Below are 19,317 nucleotides of genomic sequence, written 5' to 3'. Positions count from 1 at the left end.
TCTAATCCTCTCCTGTGTGATACTGTGTGCTGAGCTGTGTATCTAATCCTCTCCTGTGTGATACTGTCTGAGGAGCTGTGTATCTAATCCTCTCCTGTGTGATACTGTCTGCTGAGCCGTGTATCTAATCCTCTCCTGTGTGATACTGTTTGCTGAGCTGTGTATCTAATCCTATCCTGTGTGATACTGTCTGCTGAGCCATGTATCTAATCCTATTATGTGTGATACTGACTGTTGAGCTGTGTATCTAATCCTATCCTGTGTGATACTGTCTGCTGAGCCGTGTATCTAATCCTCTCCTGTGTGATACTGTGTGCTGAGCCGTGTATCTAATCCTCTCCTGTGTGATACTGTTTGCTGAGCTGTGTATCTAATCCTCTCCTGTGTTATACTGTCTGCTGAGCTGTGTATCTAATCCTACCCTGTGTGATACTGTCTGCTGAGCTGTGTATCTGATCCTCTCCTGTGTGATACTGTGTGCTAAGCCGTGTATATAATCCTCTCGTGTGATACTGTTTGCTGAGCTGTGTATCTAATCCCCTCCTGTGTGATACTGTCTGCTGAGCCGTGTATCTAATCCTCTCCTGTGTGATACTGTTTGCTGAGCTGTGTATCTAATCATATCCTGTGTGATACTGTCTGCTGAGCCGTGTATCTAATCCTATTATGTGTGATGCTGACTGCTGAGCCGTGTATCTAATCCTATCCTGTGTGATACTGTCTCCTGAGCCTGTGTATCTAATCCTATTATGTGTGATGCTGACTGCTGAGCCGTGTATCTAATCCTATCCTGTGTGATACTGTCTGCTTAGCCGTGTATCTAATCCTCTCCTGAGTGATACTGTCTGCTGAGCTGTGTATCTAATCCTCTCCTGTGTGATACTGTCTGCTGAGCCGTGTATCTAATCCTCTCCTGTGTGATACAGTCTGCTGAGCCGTGTATCTAATCCTATTATGTGTGATACTGTCTGCTGAGCCGTGTATCTAATCCTCTCCTGTGTGATACTGTCTGCTGAGCTGTGTATCTAATCCTCTCCTGTGTGATACTGTCTGCTGAGCTGTGTATCTAATCCTCTCCTGTGTGATACAGTCTGCTGAGCCGTGTATCTAAACCTCTCCTGTGTGATACAGTCTGCTGAGCCATGTATCTCATCCTCTCCTGTGTGATACTGTCTGCTGAGCTGTGTATCTAATCCTATCCTGTGTGATACTGTCTGCTGAGCCGTGTATCTAATCCTATTATGTGTGATGCTGACTGCTGAGCCGTGTATCTAATCCTATCCTGTGTGATACTGTCTGCTGGGCCGTGTATCTAATCCTATTATGTGTGATACTGTCTGCTTAGCCGTGTATCTAATCCTCTCCTGTGTGATACTGTCTGCTGAGCCGTGTATCTAATCCTATTATGTGTGATACTGTCTGCTGAGCTGTGTATCTAATCCTCTCCTGTGTAATACTGTCTGCTGAGCTGTGTATCTAATCCTCTCCTGTGTGATACTGTCTGCTGAGCCGTGTATCTAATCCTCTCCTGTGTGATACTGTCTGCTGAGCCGTGTATCTAATCCTCTCCTGTGTGATACTGACTGCTGAGCCGTGTATCTAATCCTCTCCTGTGTGATACTGTCTGCTGAGCCGTGTATCTAATCCTCTCCTGTGTGATACTGTCTGCTGAGCCGTGTATCTAATCTTCTCCTGTGTGATACTGACTGCTGAGCCATGTATCTAATCCTCTCCTGTGTGATACTGTCTGCTGAGCCATGTATCTAATCCTCTCCTGTGTGATACTGTCTGCTGAGCCGTGTATCTAATCCTCTCCTGTGTGATACTGACTGCTGAGCCGTGTATCTAATCCTCTCCTATGTGATACTGTGTGCTGAGCCGTGTATCTAATCCTCTCCTGTGTGATACTGTTTGCTGAGCTGTGTATCTAATCCTCTCCTGTGTGATACTGTCTGCTTAGCCGTGTATCTAATCCTCTCCTGTGTGATACTGTCTGCTGAGCCGTGTATCTAATCCTATCCTGTGTGATACTGTGGGCTGAGCCGTGTATCTAATCCTATTATGTGTGATACTGACTGCTGAGCTGTGTATCTAATCCTATCCTGTGTGATACTATCTGCTGAGCCGTGTATCTAATCCTCTCCTGTGTGATGCTGTCTGCTGAGCTGTGTATCTAATTCTCTCCTGTGTGATACTGTCTGCTGAGCCGTGTATCTAATCCTCTCCTGTGTGATACTGTCTGCTGAGCCATGTATCTAATCCTCTGCTGTGTGATACTGTCTGCTGAGCCATGTATCTAATCCTCTGCTGTGTGATACTGTCTGCTGAGCCATGTATCTAATCCTTTGCTGTGTGATACTGTCTGCTGAGCTGTGTATCTCATCCTCTCCTGTGTGATAGTGTCTGCTGAGCCGTGTATCTAATCCTCTCCTGTGTGATACTGTCTGCTGAGCCGTGTATGTAATCCTATTATGTGTGATACTGACTGCTGAGCTGTGTATCTAATCCTCTCCTGTGTGATACTGACTGTTGAGCTGTGTATCTAATCCTATCCTGTGTGATACTGTCTGCTGAGCTGTGTATCTAATCCTCTCCTATGTGATACTGTGTGCTGAGCCGTGTATCTAATCCTCTCCTGTGTGATACTGTTTGCTGAGCTGTGTATCTAATCCTATCCTGTGTGATACAGTCTGCTGAGCCGTGTATCTAATCCTCTCATGTGTGATACTGACTGCTGAGCTGTGTATCTAATCCTATCCTGTGTGATACTGTGTGCTGAGCTGTGTATCTAATCCTCTCCTGTGTGATACTGTCAGCTGAGCTGTGTATCTAATCCTATCCTGTGTGATACAGTCTGCTGAGCCGTGTATCTAATCCTCTCCTGTGTGATACTGTCAGCTGAGCTGTGTATCTAATCCTATCCTGTGTGATACTGTGTGCTGAGCCGTGTATCTAATCCTCTCCTGTGTGATACTGTTTGCTGAGCTGTGTATCAAATCCTCTCCTGTGTGATACCGTCTGCTGAGCCGTGTATCTAATCCTCTCCTGTGTGATACTGTTTGCTGAGCCGTGTATCTAATCCTATCCTGTGTAATACTGTGGGCTGAGCCGTGTATCTAATCCTATTATGTGTGATACTGACTGCTGAGCTGTGTATCTAATCCTATTCTGTGTGATACTATCTGCTGAGCCGTGTATCTAATCCTCTCCTGTGTGATGCTGTCTGCTGAGCTGTGTATCTAATCCTCTCCTGTGTGATACTGTCTGCTGAGCCGTGTATCTAATCCTCTCCTGTGTGATACTGTCTGCTGAGCCATGTATCTAATCCTCTGCTGTGTGATACTGTCTGCTGAGCCATGTATCTAATCCTCTGCTGTGTGATACTGTCTGCTGAGCCATGTATCTAATCCTTTGCTGTGTGATACTGTCTGCTGAGCCATGTATCTAATCCTCTGCTGTGTGATACTGTCTGCTGAGCCGTGTATCTAATCCCCTCCTGTGTGATACTGTTTGCTGAGCCGTGTATCTAATCCTATCCTGTGTGATACTGTCTGCTGAGCCGTGTATCTAATCCTCTCCTGTGTGATACTGTCAGCTCAGCTGTGTATCTAATCCTCTCCTGTGTGATCCTGTCTGCTGAGCTGCGTATCTAATCCTCTCCTGTGTGATATTTACTGCTGAGCTGTGTATCTAATCCTCTCCTGTGTGATACTGTCTGCTGAGCCGTGTATCTAATCCCCTCCTGTGTGATACTGTCTGCTGAGCTGTGTATCTAATCCTATCCTGTGTGATACTATCTGCTGAGCTGTGTTTCTAATCCTATCCTGTTTGATACTGTGTGCTGAGCTGTGTATCTAATCCTATTATGTGTGATACTGACTGCTGAGCTGTGTATCTAATCCTATCCTGTGTGATACTGTCTGCTGAGCTGTGTATCTAATCCTCTCCTATATGATACTGTGTGCTGAGCCGTGTATCTAATCCTCTCCTGTATGATACTGTTTGCTGAGCTGTGTTTCTAATCCTATCCTGTGTGATACTGTCTGCTGAGCCGTGTATCTAATCCTATTATGTGTGATGCTGCCTGCTGAGCTGTGTATCTAATCCTATCCTGTGTGATACTGTCTGCTGAGCCGTGTATCTAATCCCCTCCTGTGTGATACTGTCTGCTGAGCTGTGTATCTAATCCTCTCCTATGTGATACTGTGTGCTGAGCCGTGTATCTAACCCTCTCCTGTGTGATACTGTTTGCTGAGCTGTGTATCTAATCCTATCCTGTTTGATACTGTGTGCTGAGCCATGTATCTAATCTTATTATGTGTGATGCTGACTGCTGAGCTGTGTATCTAATCCTATCCTGTGTGATACTGTCTGCTGAGCTGTGTATCTAATCCTTTCCTGTTTGATACTGTGTGCTGAGCAGTGTATCTAATCCTCTCCTGTGTGATACTGTCTGCTGAGCTGTGTATCTAATCCTATCCTGTGTGATACTGTCTGCTGAGCTGTGTATCTAATCCTATCCTGTGTGATACTGTCTGCTGAGCTGTGTATCTAATCCTATTATGTGTGATGCTGACTGCTGAGCTGTGTATCTAATCCTATCCTGTGTGATACTGCCTGCTGAGCGGTGTATCTTATCCTCTCCTGTGTGATACTGTCTGCTGAGCTGTGTATCTAATCCTATCCTGTGTGATACTGTCTGCTGAGCCGTGTTTCTAATTCTCTCCTGTGTGATACTGACTGCTGAGCTGTGTATCTAATCCTCTCCTGTGTGATACTGCCTGCTGAGCCGTGTTTCTAATCCTCTCCTGTGTGATACTGACAGCTGAGCCGTGTATCTAATCCTCTCCTGTGTGATACTGTCTGCTGAGCTGTGTATCTAATCCTATCCTGTGTGATACAGTCTGCTTAGCCGTGTATCTAATCCTATCCTGTGTGATACTGTCTGCTGAGCCGTGTATCTAATCCTCTCCTGTTTGATACTGTCTGCTGAGCTGTGTATCTAATCCTATTATGTGTGATGCTGACTGCTGAGCCGTGTATCTAATCCTATCCTGTGGGATACTGTCTGCTGAGCTGTGTATCTAATCCTCTCCTGTGGGATACTGTCTGCTGAGCTGTGTATCTAATCCTCTCCTGTGTGATACTGTCTGCTGAGCCGTGTATCTAATCCTCTCCTGTTTGATACTGTCTGCTGAGCTGTGTATCTAATCCTATTATGTGTGATGCTGACTGCTGAGCCGTGTATCTAATCCTATCCTGTGTGATACTGTCTGCTGAGCCGTGTATCTAATCCTATTATGTGTGATGCTGACTGCTGAGCCGTGTATCTAATCCTATCCTCTGTGGTACTGTCTGCTTAGCCGTGTATCTAATCCTCTCCTGTGTGATACTGTCTGCTGAGCTGTGTATCTAATCCTCTCCTGTGTGATACTGTCTGCTGAGCCGTGTATCTAATCCTATCCTGTTCGATACTGTTTGCTGAGCTGTGTATCTAATCCTACCCTGTGTGATACTGTCTGCTAAGCCGTGTATCTAATCCTCTCCTGTGTGATACTGTCTGCTGAGCCGTGTATCTAATCCTCTCCTGTGTGATACTGTCTGCTGAGCCGTGTATCTAATCCTATCCTGTGTGATACTGTCTGCTGAGCCGTGTATCTAATCATCTGCTGTGTGATACTGTCTGCTGAGCCGTGTATCTAATCCTATCCTGTGTGATACTGTCTGCTGAGCCGTGTATCTAATCCTCTCCTGTGTGATACTGTCTGCTGAGCTGTGTATCTAATCCTCTCCTGTGTGATACTGTCTGCTGAGCCGTATATCTAATCCTCTCCTGTGTGATACTGTCTGCTGAGCCGTATATCTAATCCTCTCCTGTGTGATACTGTTTGCTGAGCTGTGTATCTAATCCTATCCTGTGTGATACTGTCTGCTGAGCCGTGTATCTAATCCTATTATGTGTGATGCTGACTGCTGAGCCGTGTATCTAATCCTATCCTGTGTGATACTGTCTGCTGAGCCGTGTATCTAATCCTATTATGTGTGATGCTGACTGCTGAGCCGTGTATCTAATCCTATCCTGTGTGATACTGTCTGCTGAGCCGTGTATCTAATCCTATTATGTGTGATGCTGACTGCTGAGCCGTGTATCTAATCCTATCCTGTGTGATACTGTCTGCTTAGCCGTGTATCTAATCCTCTCCTGTGTGATACTGTCTGCTGAGCTGTGTATCTAATCCTCTCCTGTGTGATACTGTCTGCTGAGCGGTGTATCTAATCCTCTCCTGTGTGATACTGTCTGCTGAGCTGTGTATCTAATCCTCTCCTGTGTGATACTGTCTGCTGAGCCGTATATCTAATCCTCTCCTGTGTGATACTGTTTGCTGAGCTGTGTATCTAATCCTATCCTGTGTGATACTGTCTGCTGAGCCGTGTATCTAATCCTATTATGTGTGATACTGACTGCTGAGCTGTGTATCTAATCCTCTCCTGTGTGATACTGTGTGCTGAGCTGTGTATCTAATCCTCTCCTGTGTGATACTGTCTGAGGAGCTGTGTATCTAATCCTCTCCTGTGTGATACTGTCTGCTGAGCCGCGTATCTAATCCTCTCCTGTGTGATACTGTTTGCTGAGCTGTGTATCTAATCCTATCCTGTGTGATACTGACTGTTGAGCTGTGTATCTAATCCTCTCCTGTGTGATACTGTGTGCTGAGCTGTGTATCTAATCCTCTCCTGTGTGATACTGTCTGAGGAGCTGTGTATCTAATCCTCTCCTGTGTGATACTGTCTGCTGAGCCGCGTATCTAATCCTATCCTGTGTGATACTGTCTGCTGAGCCATGTATCTAATCCTATCCTGTGTGATACTGACTGTTGAGCTGTGTATCTAATCCTATCCTGTGTGATACTGTCTGCTGAGCTGTGTATCTAATCCTCTCCTATGTGATACTGTGTGCTGAGCCGTGTATCTAATCCTCTCCTGTGTGATACTGTTTGCTGAGCTGTGTATCTAATCCTATCCTGTGTGATACTGTCTGCTGAGCCGTGTATCTAATCCTCTCCTGTGTGAAACTGTCTGTTGAGCCGTGTATCTAATCCTCTCCTGTGTGAAACTGTCTGTTGAGCCGTGTATCTAATCCTCTCCTGTGTGAAACTGTCTGTTGAGCCGTGTATCTAATCCTCTCCTGTGTGATACTGTCTGCTGAGCCGTGTATCTAATCCTCTCCTGTGTGAAACTGTCTGTTGAGCCGTGTATCTAATCCTCTCCTGTGTGAAACTGTCTGTTGAGCCGTGTATAAAATCCTCTCCTGTGTGAAACTGTCTGTTGAGCCGTGTATCTAATCCTCTCCTGTGTGATTCTGTCAGCTGAGCTGTGTATCTAATCCTCTCCTGTGTGATACTGTCTGCTGAGCTGTGTATCTAATTCTCTTCTGTGTGAAACTGTCTGTTGAGCCGTGTATCTAATCCTATCCTGGGTGATACTGACTGCTGAGCTGTGTATCTAATCCTATCCTGTGTGATACTGTCTGCTGAGCTGTGTATCTAATCCTCTCCTGTGTGATACTGTCTGCTGAGCTGTGTATCTCATCCTCTCCTGTGTGATACTGTCTGCTGAGCTGTGTATCTAATCCTCTCCTGTGTGATACTGTCTGTTGAGCCGTGTATCTAATCCTCTCCTGTGTGAAACTGTCTGTTGAGCCGTGTATCTAATCCTCTCCTGTGTGATACTGTTTGCTGAGCTGTGTATCTAATCCTATCCTGTGTGATACTGTCTGCTGAGCCGTGTATCTAATCCTATTATGTGTGATGCTGACTGCTGAGCCGTGTATCTAATCCTATCCTGTGTGATACTGTCTGCTGAGCCGTGTATCTAATCCTATTATGTGTGATGCTGACTGCTGAGCCGTGTATCTAATCCTATCCTGTGTGATACTGTCTGCTTAGCCGTGTATCTAATCCTCTCCTGTGTGATACTGTCTGCTGAGCTGTGTATCTAATCCTCTCCTGTGTGATACTGTCTGCTGAGCCGTGTATCTAATCCTATTATGTGTGATACTGTCTGCTGAGCCGTGTATCTAATCCTCTCCTGTGTGATACTGTCTGCTGAGTTGTGTATCTAATCCTCTCCTATGTGTAACTGTCTGCTGAGCTGTGTATCTAATCCTCTCCTGTGTGATAATGTCTGCTGAGCTGTGTATCTAATCCTCTCCTGTGTGATACTGTCTGCTGAGCCGTGTACCTAATCCACTCCTGTGTGATACTGTCTGCTGAGCTGTGTATCTAATCCTATCCTGTGTGATACTGTCTGCTGAGCTGTCTATCTAATCCTATCCTGTGTGATACTGTCTGCTGAGCTGTGTATCTAATCCTCTCCTGTGTGATACTGTCTGCTGAGCCGTGTACCTAATCCACTCCTGTGTGATACTGTCTGTTGAGTTGTGTATCTAATCCTCTCCTATGTGTAACTGTCTGCTGAGCCGTGTATGTAATCCTCTCCTGTGTGATACTGTCTGCTGAGCTGTGCATCTAATCCTCTCCTGTGTGATACTGTCTGCTGAGCCGTGTATAAAATCCTCTCCTGTGTGAAACTGTCTGCTGAGCCGTGTATCTAATCCCCTCCTGTGTGATGCTGTCTGCTGAGCCGTGTATCTAATCCTCTCCTGTGTGATACTGTCTGCTGAGCCGTGTATAAAATCGTCTCCTGTGTGAAACTGTCTGTTGAGCCGTGTATCTAATCCTCTCCTGTGTGAAACTGTCTGTGGAGCCGTGTATCTAATCCTCTCCTGTGTGATACTGTCTGCTGAGCATTGTATAAAATCCTCTCCTGTGTGAAACTGTCTGTTGAGCCGTGTATCTAATCCTCTCCTGTGTGATTCTGTCAGCTGAGCTGTGTATCTAATCCTCTCCTGTGTGATACTGTCTGCTGAGCTGTGTATCTAATTCTCTCCTGTGTGAAACTGTCTGTTGAGCCGTGTATCTAATCCTATCCTGTGTGATACTGACTGCTGAGCTGTGTATCTAATCCTATCCTGTGTGATACTGACTGCTGAGCTGTGTATCTAATCCTCTCCTGTGTGATACTGTCTGCTGAGCTGTGTATCTCATCCTCTCCTGTGTGATACTGTCTGCTGAGCTGTGTATCTAATCCTCTCCTGTGTGATAATGTCTGTTGAGCCGTGTATCTAATCCTCTCCTGTGTGAAACTGTCTGTTGAGCCGTGTATCTAATCCTCTCCTGTGTGATACTGTGTGCTGAGCTGTGTATCTAATCCTCTCCTGTGTGAAACTGTCTGTTGAGCCGTGTATCTAATCCTATCCTGTGTGATACTGACTGCTGAGCTGTGTATCTAATCCTATCCTGTGTGATACTGACTGCTGAGCTGTGTATCTAATCCTATCCTGTGTGATACTGTCTGCTGAGCCATGTATCTAATCCTCTCCTGTGTGATACTGTCTGCTGAGCCGTGTATCTAATCCTATTATGTGTGATACTGACTGCTGACCTGTGTATCTAATCCTCTCCTGTGTGATACTGACTGCTGAGCCGTGTATCTAATCATCTCCTGTGTGATACTGTCTGAGTAGCTGTGTATCTAATCCTCTCCTGTGTGATACTGTCTGCTGAGCCGTGTATCTAATCGTCTCCTATGTGATACTGTGTGCTAAGCCGTGTATCTAATCCTCTCCTGTGTGATACTGTTTGCTGAGCTGTGTATCTAATCCTATCCTGTGTGATACTGTCTGCTGAGCCGTGTATCTAATCCTATTATGTGTGATACTGACTGTTGAGCTGTGTATCTAATCCTATCCTGTGTGATACTGACTGCTGAGCTGTGTCTCTAATCCTATCCTGTGTGATACTGACTGCTGAGCTGTGTATCTAATCCTCTCCTGTGTGATACTGTCTGCTGAGCATTGTATCTAATCCTCTCCTGTGTGATACTGTCTGCTGAGCTGTGTATCTCATCCTCTCCTGTGTGATAGTGTCTGCTGAGCCGTGTATCTAATCCTCTCCTGTGTGATACTGTCTGCTGAGCCATGTATCTAATCCTATTATGTGTGATACTGACTGCTGAGCTGTGTATCTAATCCTCTCCTGTGTGATACTGACTGCTGAGCTGTATCTCTAATCCTCTCCTGTGTGATACTGTGTGCTGAGCTGTGTATCTAATCCTCTCCTGTGTGATACTGTCTGAGGAGCTGTGTATCTAATCCTCTCCTGTGTGATACTGTCTGCTGAGCCGTGTATCTAATCCTCTCCTGTGTGATACTGTTTGCTGAGCTGTGTATCTAATCCTATCCTGTGTGATACTGTCTGCTGAGCCATGTATCTAATCCTATTATGTGTGATACTGACTGTTGAGCTGTGTATCTAATCCTATCCTGTGTGATACTGTCTGCTGAGCCGTGTATCTAATCCTCTCCTGTGTGATACTGTGTGCTGAGCCGTGTATCTAATCCTCTCCTGTGTGATACTGTTTGCTGAGCTGTGTATCTAATCCTCTCCTGTGTTATACTGTCTGCTGAGCTGTGTATCTAATCCTACCCTGTGTGATACTGTCTGCTGAGCTGTGTATCTGATCCTCTCCTGTGTGATACTGTGTGCTAAGCCGTGTATCTAATCCTCTCGTGTGTGATACTGTCTGCTGAGCCGTGTATCTAATCCTCTCCTGTGTGATACTGTTTGCTGAGCTGTGTATCTAATCCCCTCCTGTGTGATACTGTCTGCTGAGCCGTGTATCTAATCCTCTCCTGTGTGATACTGTTTGCTGAGCTGTGTATCTAATCATATCCTGTGTGATACTGTCTGCTGAGCCGTGTATCTAATCCTATTATGTGTGATGCTGACTGCTGAGCCGTGTATCTAATCCTATCCTGTGTGATACTGTCTGCTGAGCCTGTGTATCTAATCCTATTATGTGTGATGCTGACTGCTGAGCCGTGTATCTAATCCTATCCTGTGTGATACTGTCTGCTTAGCCGTGTATCTAATCCTCTCCTGAGTGATACTGTCTGCTGAGCTGTGTATCTAATCCTCTCCTGTGTGATACTGTCTGCTGAGCCGTGTATCTAATCCTCTCCTGTGTGATACAGTCTGCTGAGCCGTGTATCTAATCCTATTATGTGTGATACTGTCTGCTGAGCCGTGTATCTAATCCTCTCCTGTGTGATACTGTCTGCTGAGCTGTGTATCTAATCCTCTCCTGTGTGATACTGTCTGCTGAGCTGTGTATCTAATCCTCTCCTGTGTGATACAGTCTGCTGAGCCGTGTATCTAAACCTCTCCTGTGTGATACAGTCTGCTGAGCCATGTATCTCATCCTCTCCTGTGTGATACTGTCTGCTGAGCTGTGTATCTAATCCTATCCTGTGTGATACTGTCTGCTGAGCCGTGTATCTAATCCTATTATGTGTGATGCTGACTGCTGAGCCGTGTATCTAATCCTATCCTGTGTGATACTGTCTGCTGGGCCGTGTATCTAATCCTATTATGTGTGATACTGTCTGCTTAGCCGTGTATCTAATCCTCTCCTGTGTGATACTGTCTGCTGAGCCGTGTATCTAATCCTATTATGTGTGATACTGTCTGCTGAGCTGTGTATCTAATCCTCTCCTGTGTAATACTGTCTGCTGAGCTGTGTATCTAATCCTCTCCTGTGTGATACTGTCTGCTGAGCCGTGTATCTAATCCTCTCCTGTGTGATACTGACTGCTGAGCCGTGTATCTAATCCTCTCCTGTGTGATACTGTCTGCTGAGCCGTGTATCTAATCCTCTCCTGTGTGATACTGTCTGCTGAGCCGTGTATCTAATCTTCTCCTGTGTGATACTGACTGCTGAGCCATGTATCTAATCCTCTCCTGTGTGATACTGTCTGCTGAGCCATGTATCTAATCCTCTCCTGTGTGATACTGTCTGCTGAGCCGTGTATCTAATCCTCTCCTGTGTGATACTGACTGCTGAGCCGTGTATCTAATCCTCTCCTGTGTGATACTGACTGCTGAGCTGTGTATCTAATCATATACTGTGTGATACTGTGTGCTGAGCTGTGTATCTAATCCTCTCCTATGTGATACTGTGTGCTGAGCCGTGTATCTAATCCTCTCCTGTGTGATACTGTTTGCTGAGCTGTGTATCTAATCCTCTCCTGTGTGATACTGTCTGCTGAGCCGTGTATCTAATCCTCTCCTGTGTGATACTGTCTGCTGAGCCGTGTATCTAATCCTATCCTGTGTGATACTGTGGGCTGAGCCGTGTATCTAATCCTATTATGTGTGATACTGACTGCTGAGCTGTGTATCTAATCCTATCCTGTGTGATACTATCTGCTGAGCCGTGTATCTAATCCTCTCCTGTGTGATGCTGTCTGCTGAGCTGTGTATCTAATTCTCTCCTGTGTGATACTGTCTGCTGAGCTGTGTATCTAATTCTCTCCTGTGTGATACTGTCTGCTGAGCCGTGTATCTAATCCTCTCCTGTGTGATACTGTCTGCTGAGCCATGTATCTAATCCTCTGCTGTGTGATACTGTCTGCTGAGCCATGTATCTAATCCTCTGCTGTGTGATACTGTCTGCTGAGCCATGTATCTAATCCTTTGCTGTGTGATACTGTCTGCTGAGCTGTGTATCTCATCCTCTCCTGTGTGATAGTGTCTGCTGAGCCGTGTATCTAATCCTCTCCTGTGTGATACTGTCTGCTGAGCCGTGTATCTAATCCTATTATGTGTGATACTGTCTGCTGAGCTGTGTATCTAATCCTCTCCTATGTGATACTGTGTGCTGAGCCGTGTATCTAATCCTCTCCTGTGTGATACTGTTTGCTGAGCTGTGTATCTAATCCTATCCTGTGTGATACAGTCTGCTGAGCCGTGTATCTAATCCTCTCATGTGTGATACTGACTGCTGAGCTGTGTATCTAATCCTATCCTGTGTGATACTGTGTGCTGAGCTGTGTATCTAATCCTCTCCTGTGTGATACTGTCAGCTGAGCTGTGTATCTAATCCTATCCTGTGTGATACAGTCTGCTGAGCCGTGTATCTAATCCTCTCCTGTGTGATACTGTCAGCTGAGCTGTGTATCTAATCCTATCCTGTGTGATACTGTGTGCTGAGCCGTGTATCTAATCCTCTCCTGTGTGATACTGTTTGCTGAGCTGTGTATCAAATCCTCTCCTGTGTGATACCGTCTGCTGAGCCGTGTATCTAATCCTCTCCTGTGTGATACTGTTTGCTGAGCCGTGTATCTAATCCTATCCTGTGTAATACTGTGGGCTGAGCCGTGTATCTAATCCTATTATGTGTGATACTGACTGCTGAGCTGTGTATCTAATCCTATTCTGTGTGATACTATCTGCTGAGCCGTGTATCTAATCCTCTCCTGTGTGATGCTGTCTGCTGAGCTGTGTATCTAATCCTCTCCTGTGTGATACTGTCTGCTGAGCCGTGTATCTAATCCTCTCCTGTGTGATACTGTCTGCTGAGCCATGTATCTAATCCTCTGCTGTGTGATACTGTCTGCTGAGCCATGTATCTAATCCTCTGCTGTGTGATACTGTCTGCTGAGCCATGTATCTAATCCTTTGCTGTGTGATACTGTCTGCTGAGCCATGTATCTAATCCTCTGCTGTGTGATACTGTCTGCTGAGCCGTGTATCTAATCCCCTCCTGTGTGATACTGTTTGCTGAGCCGTGTATCTAATCCTATCCTGTGTGATACTGTCTGCTGAGCCGTGTATCTAATCCTCTCCTGTGTGATACTGTCAGCTCAGCTGTGTATCTAATCCTCTCCTGTGTGATCCTGTCTGCTGAGCTGCGTATCTAATCCTCTCCTGTGTGATATTTACTGCTGAGCTGTGTATCTAATCCTCTCCTGTGTGATACTGTCTGCTGAGCCGTGTATCTAATCCCCTCCTGTGTGATACTGTCTGCTGAGCTGTGTATCTAATCCTATCCTGTGTGATACTATCTGCTGAGCTGTGTTTCTAATCCTATCCTGTTTGATACTGTGTGCTGAGCTGTGTATCTAATCCTATTATGTGTGATACTGACTGCTGAGCTGTGTATCTAATCCTATCCTGTGTGATACTGTCTGCTGAGCTGTGTATCTAATCCTCTCCTATATGATACTGTGTGCTGAGCCGTGTATCTAATCCTCTCCTGTATGATACTGTTTGCTGAGCTGTGTTTCTAATCCTATCCTGTGTGATACTGTCTGCTGAGCCGTGTATCTAATCCTATTATGTGTGATGCTGACTGCTGAGCTGTGTATCTAATCCTATCCTGTGTGATACTGTCTGCTGAGCCGTGTATCTAATCCCCTCCTGTGTGATACTGTCTGCTGAGCTGTGTATCTAATCCTCTCCTATGTGATACTGTGTGCTGAGCCGTGTATCTAACCCTCTCCTGTGTGATACTGTTTGCTGAGCTGTGTATCTAATCCTATCCTGTTTGATACTGTGTGCTGAGCCATGTATCTAATCTTATTATGTGTGATGCTGACTGCTGAGCTGTGTATCTAATCCTATCCTGTGTGATACTGTCTGCTGAGCTGTGTATCTAATCCTTTCATGTTTGATACTGTGTGCTGAGCAGTGTATCTAATCCTCTCCTGTGTGATACTGTCTGCTGAGCTGTGTATCTAATCCTATCCTGTGTGATACTGTCTGCTGAGCTGTGTATCTAATCCTATCCTGTGTGATACTGTCTGCTGAGCTGTGTATCTAATCCTATTATGTGTGATGCTGACTGCTGAGCTGTGTATCTAATCCTATCCTGTGTGATACTGCCTGCTGAGCGGTGTATCTTATCCTCTCCTGTGTGATACTGTCTGCTGAGCTGTGTATCTAATCCTATCCTGTGTGATACTGTCTGCTGAGCCGTGTTTCTAATTCTCTCCTGTGTGATACTGACTGCTGAGCTGTGTATCTAATCCTCTCCTGTGTGATACTGCCTGCTGAGCCGTGTTTCTAATCCTCTCCTGTGTGATACTGACAGCTGAGCCGTGTATCTAATCCTCTCCTGTGTGATACTGTCTGCTGAGCTGTGTATCTAATCCTATCCTGTGTGATACAGTCTGCTTAGCCGTGTATCTAATCCTATCCTGTGTGATACTGTCTGCTGAGCCGTGTATCTAATCCTCTCCTGTTTGATACTGTCTGCTGAGCTGTGTATCTAATCCTATTATGTGTGATGCTGACTGCTGAGCCGTGTATCTAATCCTATCCTGTGGGATACTGTCTGCTGAGCTGTGTATCTAATCCTCTCCTGTGGGATACTGTCTGCTGAGCTGTGTATCTAATCCTCTCCTGTGTGATACTGTCTGCTGAGCCGTGTATCTAATCCTCTCCTGTTTGATACTGTCTGCTGAGCTGTGTATCTAATCCTATTATGTGTGATGCTGACTGCTGAGCCGTGTATCTAATCCTATCCTGTGTGATACTGTCTGCTGAGCCGTGTATCTAATCCTATTATGTGTGATGCTGACTGCTGAGCCGTGTATCTAATCCTATCCTGTGTGATACTGTCTGCTTAGCCGTGTATCTAATCCTCTCCTGTGTGATACTGTCTGCTGAGCTGTGTATCTAATCCTCTCCTGTGTGATACTGTCTGCTGAGCTGTGTTTCTAATCCTACCCTGTGTGATACTGTCTGCTAAGCCGTGTATCTAATCCTCTCCTGTGTGATACTGTCTGCTGAGCCGTGTATCTAATCCTCTCCTGTGTGATACTGTCTGCTGAGCCGTGTATCTAATCCTATCCTGTGTGATACTGTCTGCTGAGCCGTGTATCTAATCATCTGCTGTGTGATACTGTCTGCTGAGCCGTGTATCTAATCCTATCCTGTGTGATACTGTCTGCTGAGCCGTGTATCTAATCCTCTCCTGTGTGATACTGTCTGCTGAGCTGTGTATCTAATCCTCTCCTGTGTGATACTGTCTGCTGAGCCGTATATCTAATCCTCTCCTGTGTGATACTGTCTGCTGAGCCGTATATCTAATCCTCTCCTGTGTGATACTGTTTGCTGAGCTGTGTATCTAATCCTATCCTGTGTGATACTGTCTGCTGAGCCGTGTATCTAATCCTATTATGTGTGATGCTGACTGCTGAGCCGTGTATCTAATCCTATCCTGTGTGATACTGTCTGCTGAGCCGTGTATCTAATCCTATTATGTGTGATGCTGACTGCTGAGCCGTGTATCTAATCCTATCCTGTGTGATACTGTCTGCTGAGCCGTGTATCTAATCCTATTATGTGTGATGCTGACTGCTGAGCCGTGTATCTAATCCTATCCTGTGTGATACTGTCTGCTTAGCCGTGTATCTAATCCTCTCCTGTGTGATACTGTCTGCTGAGCTGTGTATCTAATCCTCTCCTGTGTGATACTGTCTGCTGAGCGGTGTATCTAATCCTCTCCTGTGTGATACTGTCTGCTGAGCTGTGTATCTAATCCTCTCCTGTGTGATACTGTCTGCTGAGCCGTATATCTAATCCTCTCCTGTGTGATACTGTTTGCTGAGCTGTGTATCTAATCCTATCCTGTGTGATACTGTCTGCTGAGCCGTGTATCTAATCCTATTATGTGTGATGCTGACTGCTGAGCCGTGTATCTAATCCTATCCTGTGTGATACTGTCTGCTTAGCCGTGTATCTAATCCTCTCCTGTGTGATACTGTCTGCTGAGCCGTGTATCTAATCCTCTCCTGTGTGATACAGTCTGCTGAGCTGTGTATCTAATCCTATTATGTGTGATACTGTCTGCTGAGCAGTGTATCTAATCCTCTCCTGTGTGATACAGTCTGCTGAGCTGTGTATCTAATCCTATCCTGTGTGATACTGTCTGCTGAGCTGTGTATCTAATCCTCTCCTGTGTGATACAGTCTGCTGAGCCGTGTATCTAATCCTCTCCTGTGTGATACTGTCTGCTGAGCTGTGTATCTAATCCTCTCCTGTGTGATACTGTCTGCTGAGCTGTGTATCTAATCCTCTCCTGTGTGATACTGTCTGCTGAGCCGTGTACCTAATCCACTCCTGTGTGATACTGTCTGCTGAGCTGTGTATCTAATCCTATCCTGTGTGATACTGTCTGCTGAGCTGTGCATCTAATCCTCTCCTGTGTGATACTGTCTGCTGAGCTGTGTATCTAATCTTATCCTGTGTGATACTGTCTGCTGAGCTGTGTATCTAATCCTATCCTGTGTGATACTGTCTGCTGAGCTGTGTATCTAATCCTCTCCTGTGTGATACTGTCTGCTGAGCCGTGTACCTAATCCACTCCTGTGTGATACTGTCTACTGAGCTGTGTATCTAATCCTATCCTGTGTGATACTGTCTGCTGAGCTGTGTATCTAATCCTCTCCTGTGTGATACTGTCTGCTGAGCCGTGTATCTAATCCCCTCCTGTGTGATGCTGTCTGCTGAGCCGTGTATCTAATCCTCTCCTGTGTGAAACTGTCTGTTGAGCCGTGTATCTAATCCTCTCCTGTGTGATACTGTCTGCTGAGCCGTGTATCTAATCCTGTCCTGTGTGATACTGTCTGCTGAGCTGTGTATCTAATCCTCTCCTGTGTGAAACTGTCTGTTGAGCCATGTATCTAATCCTCTCCTGTGTGATACTGTCTGCTGATCTGTGTATCTAATCCTCTCCTGTGTGATACTGTCTGCTGAGCTGTGTATCTAATCCTCTCCTGTGTGAAACTGTCTGTTGAGCCGTGTATCTAATCTTATCCTGTGTGATACTGACTGCTGAGCCGTGTATCTAATCCTATTATGTGTGATACTGACTGCTGAGCTGTGTATCTAATCCTCTCCTGTGTGATACTGACTGCTGAGCCGTGTATCTAATCTTATCCTGTGTGATAGTGTCTGCTGAGCTGTGTATCTAATCCTCTCCTGTGTGATACTGTCTGCTGAACCGTGTATCTAATCCCCTCCTGTGTGATGCTGTCTGCTGAGCCGTGTATCTAATCCTCTCCTGTGTGATACTGTCTGCTGAGCCGTGTATCTAATCCTATTATGTGTGATACTGACTGCTGAGCTGTGTATCTAATCCTCTCCTGTGTGATACTGACTGCTGAGCCGTGTATCTAATCATCTCCTGTGTGATACTGTCTGAGGAGCTGTGTATCTAATCCTTTCCTGTGTGATACTGTCTGCTGAGCTGTGTATCTAATCCTCTCCTATGTGATACTGTGTGCTGAGCCGTGTATCTAATCCTCTCCTGTGTGATACTGTTTGCTGAGCTGTGTATCTAATCCTATCCTGTGTGATACTGTCTGCTGAGCCGTGTATCTAATCCTATTATGTGTGATACTGACTGTTGAGCTGTGTATCTAATCCTATCCTGTGTGATACTGTCTGCTGAGCTGTGTCTCTAATCCTCTCCTATGTGATACTGTGTGCTGAGCCGTGTATCTAATCCTTTCCTGTGTGATACTGTTTGCTGAGCTGTGTATCTAATCCTATACTGTGTGATACTGTCTGCTGAGCTGTGTATCTAATCCTCTCCTATGTGTAACTGTCTGCTGAGCCGTGTATCTAATCCTCTCCTGTGTGATACTGTCTGCTGAGCCGTGTATCTCATCCTCTCCTGTGTGATAGTGTTTGCTGAGCCGTGTATCTAATCCTATCCTGTGTGATACTGTCTGCTGAGCCGTGTATCTAATCCTATTATGTGTGATACTGACTGCTGAGCTGTGTATCTCATCCTCTCCTGTGTGATAGTGTCTGCTGAGCCGTGTATCTAATCCTCTCCTGTGTGATACTGTCTGCTGAGCTGTGTATCTAATCCTCTCCTGTGTGATACTGACTGCTGAGCCGTGTATCTAATCATCTCCTGTGTGATACTGTCTGAGGAGCTGTGTATCTAATCTTCTCCTGTGTGATACTGTCTGCTGAGCCGTGTATCTAATCCTCTCCTATGTGATACTGTGTGCTGAGCCGTGTATCTAATCCTCTCCTGTGTGATACTGTTTGCTGAGCTGTGTATCTAATCCTATCCTGTGTGATACTGTCTGCTGAGCCGTGTATCTAATCCTATTATGTCTGATACTGACTGATGAGCTGTGTATCTAATCCTTTCCTGTGTGATACTGTCTGCTGAGCCGTGTATCTCATCCTCTCCTGTGTGATACTGTCTGATGAGCTGTGTCTCTAATCCTCTCCTGTGTGATACTGTCTGCTGAGCCGTGTATCTCATCCTCTCCTGTGTGATACTGTCTGATTAGCTGTGTATCTCATCCTCTCCTGTGTGATACTGTCTGATGAGCTGTGTCTCTAATCCTCTCCTGTGTGATACTGTCTGCTGAGCCGTGTATCTAAT

This window comes from Phyllobates terribilis, unplaced genomic scaffold (genome assembly GCF_046119375.1).
Source record: "Phyllobates terribilis strain yellow unplaced genomic scaffold, ASM4611937v1 Scaffold_62__1_contigs__length_8034531, whole genome shotgun sequence".
Taxonomy (NCBI): Eukaryota; Metazoa; Chordata; class Amphibia; order Anura; family Dendrobatidae; genus Phyllobates; species Phyllobates terribilis.
Note: the sequence above shows the minus strand (reverse complement) of the source record.